Raw genomic sequence first — 13,025 nt, 5'->3', positions numbered from 1 at the left:
GATTTGTGGTAGTGGGACTAAAGAGTCACTTGGCCATGCAGCCTCCGTGCTGGATTTAAACATCCTCTGTATCACAGTGGACATTCTTTCTTCTTGCACCCAAAGATGAAGAAGTGGAGGTAAACCAGAGCAACACTGTAGGCATTAAAAGCTGAGGATGGAGAGGTGATATCTGGAGTTGAGCTGCATTAAATGCTCCATCCTGCTCCATACACTTGATTTATGTTATATGCAACAAGATTAACTGGAAGTTTGCCCTTCCTCAGTTTGGTTGCCACTTGTAACCTAGGCAGGTCCCATTTGGTCTTCCTCAAAAAAAAAAAGCTGATAGTTCCTGTTGTATATACTCCTCTCACCAGAGGGCAATGAAGTCAAGTCTCTTAGTGTAGGACCATCCAGTATCACACAAGCGATGCTCCCTGTGTGCTGAAACCCAAAGAACACCACCTGACTCGGCAACAGTATTTGAATAGAAAGGTGGCACTGGGTCAGGGTGACTCCAGCACAACAGGTGGCACACAGATAAGCAGGCTGCCCCAATTGTCCGCAAAACAGCATGGGATACCAGTGGGAGGACTTGGGAACAGTCACTGCAGGAGGAACTGGCATTCACACCTACTTTGTGGCAGATAGACTTATCTGCATCTCAGTAAATCTGCTTCCAAAGTGGCTTTAATAGCTTGCATTAATAAGCCAGAAGCCTTGCAAAAACAATGGAGTTTGGAGTCAAGACACTTTAATCCAAATGAATTGAAGTCAACCTGCAGCACAGCTCAAGCACAGAGAAGCTGTGATGGACAGAAGGCCTGCAGGAAGCGAAATGGGAAGAGTTGAGCATGAGCTGCTGCCTGTCCTTGCAGGATTTTAAAGAGGGACGATCTGAATTGATTGAATCAAAAGTGAATGGGAGAGGCTAACTGATGCAAAGAACTGCATTTGTAATGCCTTCATTTTTCCGTTACCTTTCCTTATTCTCTCTAGAGCGCTGCTATTGCATCTCACAGCAATAAGCAGCTCAGCCAAGGACTGTCATTTGGTATTCCAGTCTGACACAGTATTTTGCAGGGTGCCAAACAGGCACAGTGTAGATGCCTCAACCCTCCCCCAATCCCAACACACAGAGAAGCATCTATGCAAAGCCTCACAAAGCCTTTCAAATGCCCTGCAAGTGGGACAAAGATAGGAGGAAATGAGATCTCTTCTCAGATTTCAAGAGTCTATTTAAAAATTATACTGTGTGGGTGAACTGGGGCTCTCACCAGCAGGCTTTGGGAAATGAAACTTTTGCTTTTGGGTGCTAGCTTGACTTTGATCCAGGAGGCCCATCACAGCTACTGTTTAACATTTGACTCAGAGACTGTTGGAGGAGAGTGTGTTTGGAGGGTGTTTCAAGGGACAGAGACTTTCTGTGAAGCCCCGTGGCCAGGCTGAAGCCAAATCCTGACTTGTTCAAATAGGCGGTCCCATTTCTGATCAGATGGGGCTGAGGGCCGGATAGGCTATGGAGGATTAGCTCCCACTCCCTCTTGGAGCAACTGAGTGGCGTGCTGCCCCGCCACCCTTGCTCATACCTGCGCTGTGGTAAAGGATTTCTGACTCGGGAGCTATCAGTCCATCACCGTGCCTGAACACAAAAAGTGTATTTGCTACAAGAGCGCTGGCCTGGGAATATGGCGGCAAGGCCAGGCTGAGCTCCGGTGCACCCGCTGTGCTTTCCCTCCATCGCCACTTGATAAATACCCCGCTCCTTCCCCCACCTTCTTGCCCATTTTCCACAGCAGAGAGCAGACACAAGGGGACCCTTTCATCTTGGCACATCCCCTTGCTGATTAATGTGATGCAATGTTCCCACAACAACAACACTATGCCGGCCATGTAATTAGGCGGGAGATAATGAATGCTTCAGAGACTATTCAGGCAGCAGTGCCCGCCTCCCCGCGAACAAGCTCCTTTCTCAGCAGTGAAGCCAAGTGGAAGGAGAGGCAGCAGAAATGCCATTGGTGCCGCGCTCAATTGTGCAGGAATCAGGGGCTCTCGCAGTAGAAAAGAGAGTAAGGGCCGGTGTGGGAGAGATGGGCAAGTGGGTCTATGCTGGTATCTCGGGGCCAAACTTTTTGTTGTGTCTTTTCATGTGTTTGACCTTGTGGCAGGAGAAGCCTTAAATGTGCACATCTCTGGCTTTGTATGTGTGTGCCTTTTTTGTTTCAAATCATTAGGGAAAGCCATCATTTAATAAGCATAAGAGTCTGGCTTCTCAGTAACCCAGAGGCAAAGATGCTGGTGCTACTTAGTGGCCTTTGAAATGTGGGAAACACACTGGGGACACAATAGGCTTATTCTCTTTTAGGGGGCTTTACAGTTAAGCTGCTATTGTCTGGCTAACATTAGCAAGAAAGATACTCCCCTTTCTCCACGACCCCTATGTAGACTCTGAGAAAACAACCAATTGGTTTAAAATGCACTATCCAAATGCCTTCAGATCACGAGAGAATAAAGCCAGCAAGGAGCTGAAAGTCTGTCTGATCAGCTGGAAGCCAATGAATCTACTGTCAAAGGTCTTAGCAGAAATTCAGTCCTGTGTTCAAATTGCTTTCTGGAGTTTTTTGTCATTTGTTTGTTGATGCAAAGTATTTTTAAACTTCATATCTGACCATACCATGTACTAAATGTAGGCAGTGCGGCCTGGTGTAAGCAACTGGTAAAACTCATCATAAACTGACTTCAGTAGTTACAAAAATAAAAAGGTAACTGAAGTTTTGCGCTAGGTGCAAATAGGCAGAAAACAGCTGTTGTTGATAGTGGAGTATGGAGATGGAGGGTGGAGTATATCAGAAAGAGCAGCTTACAAGTTATAAAATAGAACAATTCATATGCTCGCTCATATTTAAGCCTGCTTCTCTCCAACAAGCTCTAAAGCCACAATGTGTCCTTTTGTAAATAAGTACGTTCCCAGGCAGACCCACTGATCACTCTGCTGAATTAAGTGACAGACTCTTTTGTGCATCCCTTCTTGAATGGCAAATGGATGCAAGATATATTATTCCATTGCCTAAACCCATTTTCTAATCAATTTAGTATATTAAATTAGTATATCACTGCTGCACATTTTGACTCTGCATCAGACGGTACATAGAAAATTCTTATTCTTCCCGAGTATCTACCGCATCAAAAAAACAGATTTCACTGAGAATCTTTTCATGTTGCAAAGTAATAGTAAAGACCAAAAAAACAAAAATCTGTCAGGGAGAACAGCTTTTACAAAAGAAAATCAGTTCCACTGACATCTTCACAGAGCTACCCAGTGGTATGCAGTCATGTGCCTCTGTGTCATACAAACACACTGCATTCGTTTGTGCCATACCATTGCGTCCCAAAGCAGTTGCACGTAGTCTCACCGTAACCCTCAGATCGTGTGTCATCTATTTGCCCTCCCTCTGTCACATGCACAAACACGGCCTACAGGCTCTATGTGCGAAACGGAGAAGTGAAATAAATTACATATCATGTGAGGGCTATAGTGCTTCCAAAATTGATGGTCAGCATTTTATTGGTGTCAGGGACTCAAAAGTTAAGAGGCAAAAGAAGTGATATTGGAACTAAGAAACCCAGTTGTTACTGCCCAAAACTGAGAACTCTGTCCTGAAAGGAGATTCCAATGTTTTTCTTCTGTCTGCTGCAAGCAATCTTCTAGCATGAACTTAGGTTAGTACTTCTCTTGGTTGCATGATGTCCTCCAAAGGAATGTAAAGTCAGTATCAGCATTGATTCTGATTTATAAACTGTATCTATATTGATGAGTGCCATTCCTATAAATTGACCAGGCTGAGGTAAAGGTATTTGATTATCTTACTGACAGCTTGAGGCATCATCCTGTAGCAGCGAACATGTTCAACGGGTTTCAAGAGGAATGAGCAGTTTACTCTCATAAGGTAGTGTGATCTCTTTTTCCCCTCTGCCTAATCTGGTAGCAAAGCAAATTGCATCAAACTCCAGCATGCGCTGCACATCTGGGAGTGGATTTTCCAGTACAAAAGCCATTCAGTCACCAAGAGTTCAGTGACATGACCTTTCTTGGGGCAACCCGCAAAGAGATTGGCACTTCTAGAATTATGTGATGTTGACAACATCTGGAGTTCAGTTGTCTCTGATAAAAAAACAGATGTTTTGCTTCTGCTGGTCACAAATTTCTCCCCATATTCTTCGTTCTAGTTTCTGTTTAAAGTTAGATTCAGCCAAGAAATGAACATACATTTGCTTGGAAACTGTCCCAAAGAATCTGAACTTCAGAATTGTTTTGCTGCGTTATTTGCTCTTGACAGGCTCTGAAACACATCCAGATCTCTAGTTGGGCTGGAGTGTCTTTTGCATCCTTTCTAGTGTCCAAATGATGTGAGGACCATGCCAGTGAGACCCTGATACGGTAGTAGCAAGGAACAAGTTAAGGGAAGAAAAGGCTGTCTATGTGTCCCTTGCTGTTACTGTAACAAGGAGAGAGTAATGCAGCCACCTATGCTCCCAGATTATGCTAAACCTGGACCATATTTCAGTCTCTTGTGGCAGTTGAAGAATAAACCAAAGGAAAAGTTAGGTTAGAATAATGATGCTAAGTAGCACCAAGATCACAGAGCCTTTGCTGACCAGTTGACTTGTTTTTTCGTAACTCATGCTGCAGCTTGCGTAGACTGATAGGCTCCTGCAGACAGAATACGGAGTGTTAAGAAGTCAAGAGGGTTCATATTCATGTTTCACTTGCTGTGCAAGCCCTTTGCTCTTAGCTGTTCTGGCAGAGCAAAAAGGGTCGACCAAGTTTCTGGACTGATTCAGGGTTGAGGAATCCTAAGACTGGCACAAGAAATTGAATCAGGAGAAGGAGGCACAGCCAAAGTACTTCTGTTCTCCAGGAAGCCTCAGCAGCTAGGACAGTCTTTCGGCACAGCTCAGAGCAGGTGTGGGAGCATGTGCCATTTCTGCCAGGCACAGAATCCTGGAGTGCCGTGGCTGTAGCATGACAAGTTTGATGTGAAATGGGAGAGAGAAGGGGGAGCAGTAGGAGGCCTGGCACGGTGCTGAGCTCAGTCCTGACTCTGCACGCCAGCTCTGGCATCAGTATAGTCCTGGCTCTGTGCTCTCTGCCCTCCCATGCCCAGTGCAACACCAGCCACATGTGAAACTTCTGCTGACTCACATCCATGGCCTGGAATGGTCTTGGCTTTGCCTGTGTTTAGTTCTCTGTGCAGCACAGCGTGGTCATGGTCTTGTACAAAATCCTCTCTGCTAAGCGTTGCTGTCTATCGCTGTCCTAGCTTTGCATGCATGCCTATTTCCCAGCTGAAAACCTATTTCTGACCCACCTACTACTAACTACTTCCCAGCATAAAACTTCCCAGCATAACACTTCCACACTTTAAAAATGAGTTGGAGTACCCTGGTCCAGGAAGAGGGCTGTGGGAAAACAACACAATGTCTTTAGATAAGCAACCAAGTAACCTGCTGTAGGGGAGGGTACAAAAGGGGGGCAAAGGCAAACCTGTAAGCTGCTTCTGCACTTGCCAGCCACAACAGGCAGCTGTTTTGCCAGTGCTGAGAGCTCAGAAATAAGGGAACACTAAAGACTTAAAAAGGTTTTCAGGACAGGCAGGATGGTGAGAGAAAGTGGGAAGGAGGAGGAGCAATCCTTTTGTACACAGACGTTCCAGAGCCTCCAGGGATCAGTAAGCCCTAGGGAACCACAGGCCTATGCACAGGATGCTTATTTTTTTCGATCTGTTTTAATGTAGATGTTTGGGATCTAAATAGATAATGATTTACCCTAAAATTGGTGTGTGGTGACAGGATATAACTTGTCGTAGCAAGGAATGCAGCAAGAACTGCAAGGAATGACTGAAATTCAACTTTCAGATTCAGCCTAAAATTCAGCCTGATAGCAAGGGAATCTTACAGTCATATTCGGAGACAAGCAGTTGTTTGTTGTGAGTCATTAAAATATTTGAGATCTAAGAAGGTACCAAAATAGCTCAGACATGCACCTATATGTGTCACATTTACCCACATCTTACTGGCCCCTGGTATCCGGCCTTTCTCCAGTTTAATTTCATCTCATTACCCCAAGATACGCCCCTTGTGCATTTATGTTGTTAATGAAATGCTGGCTCTATTGGAATATCAACTCTGTAGGGGTAGGGGTTGCCAGGACATATAAAAAAGAACAGCCATAAACTATGTTCATTATTGTTGCAGTATAATGCCAGGTCTAGTACTGCTTCCAGAAAGCGGGAGAGGGAGAACAGAACTTAACATGTCCCTGACCTGTCCAGAGGGACAAAACAGAGAGCTTTTATTTTATTTGTTTCTACAGTGACTCAGTCTGTAGTAACTGGGTTAAAGTCCACTTAGAAACGAATAGAACAAAAGGCCTCCTGTTAGTGCTGGACATTTTCCCTCTTCAGATATGACCAGAAGGATTTAAAAAAAAAAAAAAAAAAAAGAAAGGCAGCCCTCTAGCAGAATGCAGGAAACCACAAGCTTATGGGAATGTAGCAACACTTTGGAAAGGAAAACACTGCCTCAGACTTTCATCTGCAAGGCTTGCTTCCCCTCCCGCCCCCGTTTTTTCCTTACCTTCTTTTCATCTCCTTACTGCTAGAAGCATTTGCCAGGTCAACACAGAGCCCAGAGAAGAAGCTGGTGGGGAGAGCAGTTAGGTTGCAGGAGGTCATTGCCAGATCCCAGACAGAGAGAAAAAAGTTGGCTTGTGCAGATTGCTGTAGCCTGCAAGGGGGCTCCAGCACAGAGGGAGCGAGCTTTGGTGCAGCTGGAGCTTGCAACTTCCAGTCCCATAGCTGCTTGCCAGATTTAGGGTCTTACCAGGGTCAGAACCCTGGATGCTACAGGCTGTACTCCAGGGGGAAAAAAAGGGCATTTTCATAATTTTGATTTGGTATGTCTGATTTTTTTTTTTTTAATGTAGCTTAATGACATCTAAGTAACAAATTACATAATGTTCTCTAAGACAGAAAAAGTATCCAAAATGCTTTCTGCCTTCTATTGTAAGTGTTGTCATGGCATGCCTGTGTTTTCATTATAAAGCAAACATTTTCCAGCAAGCATTCACTGAATTTTGCTAATTTTCACTTCAGCTTTTTCCTAAGGAATGTGAACTGACAGTAACAGAAAAAGCATGTTGAAATTATATTTTGTATATAAGAATGAGCACTTTATTGCATTTTTCTAGAATTTCCCTTTCTCAAAAAAAAAAAAAAAGCATCCCTAAACCTGAGGAAAATTGCAGCTATCTAAAATTAAATGGGAAAGTGGAGTTCAATGTTACTTCTTACCTATAGCGTTAGCTGTTATTGTGATCCTGGTTTGTACAAAAGGATACGTTACTTTTTGTTAGGTGAGCTTTATGTTGACCTAGATCAGGGAAATAGCTTGGTGAATGGTGTAATGAGCAATGTGTTGGGTGTAAGGGAGGAATGGGAATGCATAGCCAGAGCTGGACCACATAAGCCAACTGTTAGTTTAATTTAGACTGCTGCAGAACCATAATCTCAAGTGGTGAGCTTCTGAGTGACTTGACCAAGACCGCATAGCACATAAGTAGTTACTTTATTTAGTTGGATGACTGATTCCATACTGAGTTATAGCAGTTTGTCTTTTGTGTGTTCAAAATAAATAGGTAAACAGAGTGGACCTTGCCATGCTTATCTCACTGAGAACTGATGACACTATGCAGAAAATTCAGTCTTTAAAACAGATTTCTATTCTTAATACTAAATGAATCGATTGCTTTTAGTAGTTGGTATTGTGATATATACAGTGTCTTTTCTCTAGGTCATTTGGACTGGTTTCCATTTCAGATAGTGATGAGAATCAAAAATTCTGGATGGTTTTCACTGATGTGAGGTGAGTTATTCCAGATCGTAGTGAACAAATTATCTTCTGTAAAACCTCAAAAATTGGCTTTTTTATCAGCATTTTCATTAAAATAATCAAGGTCAAATACGCTCTCTTCTTATACAAAGTCTCCTGCCTTAGCCTTCTCTAGGCTGAAGAATTTGAGTTCTCCCAGCCTCTCTTTGTATGTCACCTGCTCCAGTCCCTAACCATTTTAGGGTCCTTCCACTGGACTTCACGTCAGCTTGACAATGTCTTTCTTGCACTGTATGCCTTAAGACTGGATGCAATATTCCAGTATTGGTTAACTAACACATGGTTAAAGGCTGGTTTGTCCTTAGTGTGATCACAGCTAGTTACAGTTGCAAGCATGTTTTAAAAGCCTGTCCAGAGCTAGAAAATTAAGCCTGACTAGCCAGGATGTTTTAAATCCCAGTTGGGACTACTTAGACTGAAAAATTCCAACATCTTACAACATGTGTTAACTAGCACACTGTTTGGCACTCAGAGTAGATAAGAAGGGTGACTGTTCCTACCTGGATAGTTTTAAGTCTGGATCTTAGGAGTGAGCTCTTTACAGACATAATTTTAAATGTAACAGTTAAATTTAGCATCATCCCAGTAAACAGATATTCTAACACAAAACCATATTTTCTAGTATAAATGTGCTGACTTCAGGCATGATTGGTAGCTAAGTGCAGTCCATTATACGATGCACTTTGATCTCATCCTTACGCATCGACTGTCCAGATGGAAATGGAAACATGCTGCTGGTTTGTAAGGGATAAGACTCTCGCTAACGGCAGGTAACTGGAGCATGTCAGTCTCCACAGTGTTACTGTGAAAACATTGCATTGCCACATAGAGAAAGGCACATTCATTGCTTTTTAAGGTCCAAACTTTCCTTGATAACCAGAACTGCCGATACCAGTGTTCACTGGGAATGGAGAACATTCCCTGAAAATTGTTTCAGGTTCAGAGCTTCTAACTCCACCTTCCTGAGCCTCGAGAGAGAAGCGTTTTTCCTCTTCTCCATCTGGTACAGCGCTCTGGAAAACTTCAGCTTGGCCCACACCCTCCTCAGCCCCTGAACTTTGTAATTTTTCAGCTGCCAGAATCACTAACTGCCCAGTTTTATGTAACTCCAAATATCTGCAGTGGAGCTGGAGAATACACACATGGAGGAAGTTTTGTGGCTTTTAAGCTATGCCCAGAAGTTTGCCTTATTTTTTTTTTGGTGGGAGGGGGAAGAGGAGGAATGCAGTGGGGGTACACACAGGACTTTTCAAAATAGAACGGAAATTCTGTCTGCTGCAAGGATAGGTTTAGCTTTGCTTTTGAAATCCCCCTCTTTTTAAGAAAGGGCCTGAAAGACATTTTTGGGGGGTGGGGAGGGGGTTGCTGTTCTATTTTATAAGTGTAGATACATTAATAATAATTTTGAGAGGTTTTCAGTTCTCCGTGTTTGTTGCCTGTTGCTCTAGGGAGCCAAATCTAACTTGTAACAGCTATTGCCAATGTCTGTATAGCCAAAAGGGACTAGTGGTTTTCCCCAACCCCAGCTAACTGCTTCCCAGATGAATATGCTGTGCCTGGGCTTCTGCAGCCAAGCAAAGCAAATGGACATGCAGCTTTTGCGGCACTTCAAGCTTTATACTCCAATACCACAGAAAAAATGGCAAACACTCAGAGAAGTCAGGCGGGGCAGGGAGGCTGGCATTGCCGGGCCCGTAACCCCCTTTTCCCTCATTCCCTTTCAAATTGTTTGCAAAGCCCAAGTCAATTTTTGTGTTTGCCATTTCAAAATAAATATGTTGTATTGGGGTGTGTGTGTGCGTGTGTGTGTGCAAAGAAGAGCAAAGTGGAAGAATGAGGCTTAAGCACTGTAATAACAAAACAGCAAACAGCCTATCAAGCCAGGGACAACCCTGCAATAAACTAGCGTATCCAGACCTGTAATCACAAGTGACCTAGCAATAACAAATCAGTGCATGCCTATGGGTGTGGGAGAGAGATGAGCAGAAATGAAAGAGATACATTCCCAGAAGAGCAGAGAAAGAGAACAGAAAAACTGAGGTGTGGAGGAGATAAATGGGAGGGGTGTGCACTTGGAGTGTGTTGCTTGTGCATGTACATCCTAAGCAGCTGAAATTAAAACTTTCTTCCTGTTTCCTATAACATGCAGAATTTCATACTTCTGCCAAATGTTGAAACAGGAGCAAAAAGCAGCTTCAGTTCCTCTTGAAACAAAATTAAAACTGCATGAAAATGGCAAACTGTTAACACAGCATCCAAGTCAGAGTTGTTATCTGCAGGCCAGTTGTGCTAAGTGGTCTGTAGCCAGAGGAGCCAGAGGTAGAAGCCACCACATTCAAAGGGGGATGAAACTAAATGAATAGCAAAGTGGAAGCTTACAGAAGTAAGCTGTCAGTAAGGTTAGTTTTAAAGGGATGTGGTTAAAGATAAATATCAAAGTGTGCATAACAGAGCTACGTTAATGAATTGCAGTCTTTCCAGTGACAGAATCGGAGTCCTTACTCAAGTCAGATTGTAGATGTGGAGGTATGATGCTCTTGCCACGTAACTGAAAGGTGTCAATCTTCTCCTAGGTTGCAAGACTACCTTCTTGGATATGAATAAAATGGATCTTCTGGTTAGGACAGCTGTGTCTCTCCCAGGAACAAGGAGTGACTGAAACAGTAAGAGAAAGTGGACATGCTTACAAATGCAGTGATTCGTGACTGTGTATCCTCTGTTCATGGGGGAGACAAATATGTCAGTGCAAACAAAATTACCGCTTCACAGTCCTTAGTGAGATTTTTTTTTCTTTAACCCCTTTGGGACCCTGTTGATGCATAGCCTGTGTGCTGCAGGCTGAATTGGTTCCTGAGTGCACTTAGTATTTAAAGACATTAATAATTTAGGGCTGTCTGCCACAGCTTCATTTGGTGTGATTAGAGCTTCTGACCTCTCCAGGCTCTAATTCACAAAAAGAAAGGTACTGGGGCACAGGCACCGAGAGCACCCAGCTGTGGAACACCCTACACGTCGGGGTATGACCATGGACTACAGGGAGAGCCTTCCAAAGGCACTGAGATTAATGCTTGTCAAGGACAGGAGTTATTTTACCAAAGTCCCACTTTTTTATCAGACGTCTTCACCATATTGGTATTGTGGAGCCAGAGAGGTTAGAGGTCTGAACAAACAACATTGTTACTGCAGCAGTCCTGCTCGCTTCTCCTATCTTCTCCTGGCTTTAAGGGGCTTGATGAGTTGTTGGGTCTCTGGCATGTAACCAGAGCCTCTCGCTCATTGATGTCTGTTGTGTCCTTAGCCAGTGCCACTCTCAGAGGGCAACAGATCAGACTCAGGAGGCTCTAATGGAGGTAATGATGATGCTGGAGTTGACAGCCAAGGTCAGGGACAAGAGAGCAGCCCATCTTTGGGGGAGGCTATAAATGGTTGTCAAATTCAGATTGGGGAAAGCAGCAAATGGATGCGTCCGGTTTTTTCTTTTCTTCCAAGGCTGGCTTGGGAGGCTGAGTGACTGCAGTCTGACCATACACTGTACCTTGCACATTCCAGACAGAGCACTGATCAAAGCTGGCCAGAGACATTGGTTGTGTGGAAATGGGAGGTGGTGCCCTGCATGTGTTGTCACGTTAAAGGCTTTTTTCTCTCGAATCAAATTTGGGCAGCGCATTGGCATAGGACTCCTTCCCACTCCACTCTGCCCAGGCCAGTCGACTCAAAGCTCTAGAGCTTGGCAGATACGTTTTCAGCTGGGTACATATCAGCAGTGTCCTCCCTCTCTTGAAATTCTTAGCTTTACTTGAACTGCTGTTGAAAGTGTGGAGTTATTTGTACAGAGAATGAGGAGAACTGAAAAGAAAGAGGAGGTCAAGAAGTGCAGCTTTGAGCATGCATCCAGAGCTACTTCATGGGGGGTGGCTGGAATGACAAAAATGACAAGGGTAGCAGGCTTGTCTTGTGGTGCTGCCAAGGGGCAGAGGCCAGAGCCCTCGCCTGTCCCTGAAATTGCACAGGAGAGGAAAGCCCAGGATCCCTCTTACCCTCCAGTATGGGATATCTGTGCAAAAACGAGAGGTGCGTCCCAGTGAGGCACATCATTAACATGGACTTTTGAGGCTGAAGTTGTCCCATGTCCCCTCTGGCCAGGGAGAAGTGTCTGCAGTGTTTCCTCTTGGCACGTCAGAGGGCACTGTGTGCACCATCACAGCCTGCACCCGAAGGCTCCCAGCTTTCACTAACTGCCAGGTGCATGGAGCCAAAATCGACTTTGCTTTATGGTGCCAGGCCCCAGCTCAGAGGATGTGCATATATTTTTCTAAGCTACACAAATTGACACAGCAAATAGTCCCAGCATGGGAGGAAAAGGTAAAACACTGTGACCTCATTTAAACAAAAAAAAATCATCCATCATACAGAGAAGTAATTAAAAAGCGTGGTGATTAAATACATGCCAGCAAATATCTTCAGATCCTAAGTCACTCGTGCCCAAAATAAGCAGTGCCAATGCACATTTGAAGGAAAAGGTAGTGCTTCGTGTTTTCCTCTTCCAGGCTCTGCAGCCTCCAAGTCCTGTGCAACCAACTTGCTTCTTTGGGCTTCATCATCAGAGGTAAAGGGTTGAAGTTCTCTCTCTCTGCATGATAAAAATGATAAGGAAAAATCACACTGTGCTTGGCTGTATTGGGAATAAAGATGTTGTGTCCCAGCTTCGCATCCTGGAAATTGGCACTTTCATAACCAGGACCTGCAGTATCTTGAGTTGAGAGATGATATTCCAAAACTGCAGATAGCACATTCTTGTGAGATTTAGCAACTGCCTTCAGGAAGGTGTTCTGTAAATTCCCTTTTTTATTCTTTCCTTATTTTTATTTGGTTTCTGTTTCTCTTTCTGCTAAAAATGAAACAATAGATCCAGAGCTCTAACTTTTGGGAGAATCAGACATGTATTCATATTTTGAATTTGATTCGTGTAGCATAATAATCAAAACACACACAAAACCAAACATCCCTGTGTTCTAAGAAAGTTTGGTTCCAGATGCAAACATCGTATCTAAATTAAATTCTTGTTTCCCTGCTACTAGCCAGAAACCATGGTG

At 43.8% G+C, this 13,025-nt stretch overlaps 1 protein-coding gene across 3 annotated transcripts in view; it reads left to right on the top strand.

Moving 5' to 3' along the window:
• The window catches only part of RAD51B (RAD51 paralog B), a 420,404-nt gene that overhangs the window by 340,539 nt on the left and 66,840 nt on the right, over positions 1–13,025 (top strand). The window contains exons 11-12 of one of the 3 annotated variants that reach the window (XR_012586722.1): positions 7,834–7,905; positions 10,506–10,595. The exons of the other annotated variants lie outside the window; for them this stretch is intronic. The gene's annotated coding sequence lies outside the window, so the exon portion shown is untranslated. The remainder of the gene's footprint in view (positions 1–7,833; positions 7,906–10,505; positions 10,596–13,025) is intronic. 3 annotated transcript variants of the gene reach the window in all.

This window comes from Larus michahellis, chromosome 4, assembly GCF_964199755.1.
Source record: "Larus michahellis chromosome 4, bLarMic1.1, whole genome shotgun sequence".
NCBI lineage: Eukaryota > Metazoa > Chordata > Aves > Charadriiformes > Laridae > Larus > Larus michahellis.
The sequence above is the reverse complement of the archived record's forward strand: the minus strand, read 5'-3'. Positions and strand labels throughout refer to the sequence as shown.